Source organism: Gossypium hirsutum, chromosome A01, assembly GCF_007990345.1.
Source record: "Gossypium hirsutum isolate 1008001.06 chromosome A01, Gossypium_hirsutum_v2.1, whole genome shotgun sequence".
Lineage (NCBI taxonomy): Eukaryota > Viridiplantae > Streptophyta > Magnoliopsida > Malvales > Malvaceae > Gossypium > Gossypium hirsutum.
The window spans coordinates 103,871,201-103,875,457 of NC_053424.1; the positions used below are offsets into that span (position 1 = coordinate 103,871,201).

At 35.5% G+C, this 4,257-nt stretch overlaps 1 non-coding gene across 1 annotated transcript; it reads right to left on the reverse strand.

Annotated features, from left to right (window-relative positions):
- Nucleotides 1–2,885: 2,885 nt before the first annotated feature.
- On the reverse strand, nt 2,886–2,992 carry LOC121208072 (small nucleolar RNA R71). The gene has a single exon (XR_005903084.1). It is a non-coding gene; the product is annotated as a small nucleolar RNA R71 (small nucleolar RNA).
- Nucleotides 2,993–4,257: the final 1,265 nt, after the last annotated feature.

Here is a 4,257-nt window from a genome sequence, read left to right on the forward strand (position 1 = left end):
TGATTTATAGTTATGCTTCCTTAAATGGTTTGGGGTGTGTACTTATGCAAGAGGGTTGTGCAAGAGGGTAAAGTCGTAGCTTACGCTTTGAGACAGTTGAAGCCTCACGAGACGAACTACCGATACGTGACTTAGAGTTGGCCGCCATAGTGTTTGCTTTGAAGATTTGGCGACATTATTTATTTGGTGAAAAATGTCAGGTCTTTAGCGATCACAAAAGTCTTAAGTACTTGATGACTCAAAAGGATTTGAACTTGTGGCAACGAAGATGGTTGGAACTGTTAAAAGATTATGAGCTTGTGATTGATTACTGGAAACACAAAAATTTACACCCCTTTTCATACCCTTTTTAACTTAAATTCATGCGAATTCGATTAAATTCTTGTCGAAAAAATTAATTTTCATAAAATAATTAAAGTGCACTTAAAATATGAACATGTTGAATTTTAGTTAATTTTATAATTATTTTTGATGAATTTTGGTTATTTTCGACAGATATGCACAAAGGGCAAAAAATGGATCGGTAGACACTACTAGAAGCACAAAACTGAGAAGCAATTTCAAGTATCGAGGCGAGCTAAATTTCAGCCTAAGACGGTCCAAAATTATATGTATTTATTCATAATATAATTAATTTTAATTTATATCCAATTTAATTTGGGTTAATAAATTACTATTAATTAATTATGAAAAAATGGTTCGATTGAACCGAACAGACCAAGAAGAGGACAGCCCAAAACTGTCCAAGTGTTGACCCAATTCAGCTCATTAGCTTATTACTTAAGTTGCAAAGAAGCCCTTGAAGACTTGTTCAAATTACAATTTAGCCCCTCCACAATTGGTGGCTTTGAAGATTTGCCCCAAGCCATATTTAGCAAAGTTGAAGTCATCAACTTTGCCACATAGATGGCCGGCCAAGGGGTGGCTCTTTGGCTGCTATTTTTAGCAAATTTTAGCTGCCAAATTAGCTATAAAACCCCCCTTGGCTGATCATTCAAAGCATCCCTCATTCATTCATATCTCTTCTTTCCTCTCTCGCTTTCTCCTCTAATTTTTCCATTTCAAGTCCCTTGCTCTTGTGCCGATTTCTCCTCTTGAGAAAGGGCTCTTCTTCAGCCATTTCAGAGCAGCAATTGAGTGTTCATAGAAGCCTTGATCGGTGAGGACAACAAAGAAGGAAGAATGGATCAACCTAGTCAAGCCACGGAAAAACTCCAGATTTGATTCTTGTTCCCTATCTCTTTAATTTTTGTTCCTGTTATTATGAACATATCTATGAATATTTATGTTGTTGGAATGGTTAATTTAATAAGCTTAGCTTGAATTAATTTGTGTTGGTTTGATTGCATTTCATCTACTTAAATTATTAAAATTGTGTTTATGTTGTTATAGGTCTCGGTAAAATGCTTGATTAAGTAAAATCATGCCTAAGTTATTCTTGCATTACAATTGAGAGGTAGCTAATGAATTAATTATTTAAATGGATTGAAATTGTAATTAATTGACACAATACTTAATCAGTGCATGTTTATTCTTCGAAGGTAGCTGAAGGTTAAATTAGTAATGTATCTGGCGATACACTTGCCTTGCATAACTTGCAAGATTATTGTGAGTAAATTATGTCAAGGTAAAAATACCTTGTTACCTCACATAGTCTTTTATGTGCTTATCAGATTTAATTAATCGTTTGAATTGACATAAGGATATGCAAGAGATTAGTTCAATTTAATGAGTATGTATGTGCAATAACATGTTCGCTTATTAAAATCTGTTTAATCGTTTGAATTAACATAGGGATATGTTAAGAGATGAATGGATTTGTGTAGGTGAATATGTTCATAAGTTAGCAAATTACCGAGTTACCATGAATTTATTCGAAACAACATAAGTATAAGTTTAATAATTCTAAGTTAAAGAAATGTAATTAAATCAATAGAATTATGTCATCTTGATTAAATCATATTTTGAAATCGTGCATTTGAGATTTATTTCTTTAGTTTACTTAGTTTAAAATCTAGTTCACTTAGTTGAAAATCTTGGTTTTTAATTACCCTATTCAAACAAAATATTTTTCTTCACTAAAGTGTTTTAAATAGCATTTATAAATAATTCTTTTCGCAGTCCCTGTGGGTACGATAACTCGACATTTACTTGTCACTTTATTACTTGTTGCGATTGTGTACACTTACACATTTCCGTCGTTCCAAGTTTTTGGCGCCGTTGCCGGGGACTGTGTTTTAAAACGTCATTATTTGTGAATTTGTTAGTTTTGCATTTTCCTTTAATTTTTTATTTAATTTTTAACTTAATTAATTTTTTTGTGATTATTTTAGGTGTTTATGAGTATTGACCGAATTATTGACCTACTCCCTGTTGTCCCTGAGATCAAACGAACTTTTCGACAGTGAAAAAGACAAGAAAATTAAAGAAGGACCGAAGAGATGAACTTTGAAAATCTGATCCAAGGAAATGGAGAAAACCCTGCTCAAAATCCTATCATTGTTGCTGATGATAGGGATAGAGCTTTACGACAGTATGCCGTGCCAGTGTTTCATGATCTTAATCCGGGTATTAGAAGACCCGAAATTTAGGCACAGCAGTTCGAGCTGAAGCCAGTCATGTTCCAGATGCATCAAACAGTGGACCAATTCAGTGGAATGCCTACCGAAGATCCTCACCTACACTTAAGACTGTTTATAGAGGTGAATGATTCTTTCAAGTTAGCCAGAGTACCAGAAGATGCATTATGATTGAAGTTGTTCCCATATTCACTTAGTAACAGAGCTCGAGCCTGGTTGAACTTATTGCCACCAAACTCAATTTTCACATGGCAAGAGTAAGCATAAAGATTCCTTATGAAGTATTTCCCGCCTAGCAAGAATGCTAAGTTGAGGAACGAGATCACTACTTTCAAACAAATGGATGATGAGTCATTGTATGAGGCATGGGAAAGGTAGAAAGAGTTATTACAGAAGTTCCCTCATCATGGAATCCCACATTGCATCCAACTTGAGACATTTTATAATGGTCTCAATGCTCACACGAGGATGGTAGTGGACATTTCTGCTAATGGTGCTCTCCTTTCTAAGTATTATAATGAGGCTTATGGAATCATTGAGAGGATTTCCAGCAACAATTACCAAAGACCAACCAATCAGGCAGCATCAGGAAGATGAGTTACCAGAATACATGAAGTAGATGCTCTTACTTCACTCGCATCTCAGGTATCATCAATATCCTTAATGTTAAAAACTCTTACTACTAATGGGTCTAACAGTTTTGCAGCACAATCACTAACCCAATTTGAAAATATAGCCTATGTTTATTGTGGGGAAGGACATTTGTTTGAAGAATGTCCATGAAACCCAGAATCCATGTACTACATAGGTAACCAGAACCAAAATCGAGGAAGGAAAGGACTGTAATACAATTTCTATAACCCATCGTGGAGAAACCACCCGAATTTTTCCTCGAGTAACCAAGGGGTTGTAACCAGTAATACTTACGCCCAACCAAGATCGACCCATCCACCTAGTTTTCCCCAACAAGCTCAAAAATCAACCCAAGGTGAACCATCTAATGGCTTAAAAAATTTGTTGAAGGCACACATGGCCAAGAATGATGGCTTAATCCAAAACCAAGCAGTTACATTGAAAAACCTGGAAAACCAAATGGGCTAGCTTGCAACTGAACTCAGGAACCAACCACAAGGTGCTTTACCTAGTGATATGGATAATCTTAGGAATTTGGGGAAGGAACATTGCAAAGTGTTGACATTGAGGAGTGGAAAGACAGTAGAGCCCAACACCATTGAAGCTGAAAAGGAGTAAGCTAACGCTCAAGATCCAAAGGAAGTTCAATCGAGTGTTGAAATTACAGTTTCATAAGAACCAGAATCTGCAAAACCCTACAAGGTAATTTCAGAACCAGCTAATTCTGATAAACTAACAATTCATTAGATGCAGAATTGCTACAGAAAATGAATCAACCAGTTCCAGTAAAGAAACCACCACCACCCTACCCTCAAAGACTTCAAGCAAAAGCAGGAGATTCAATTCAAGAAGTTCCTAGATGTACTCAAGCAACTTCATATCAACATCCTGTTAGTTGAAGCACTTGAGCAAATACCGAACTACGTCAAATTCATGAAGGATCTATGGTTTGTAAAATAATGAAATAAAGTATCATAAAAAGAAATGAAACCTGCAGGAGATAGAGATAAATAAAGTAAATTAAATTTGAGGATGGGTGATCAAC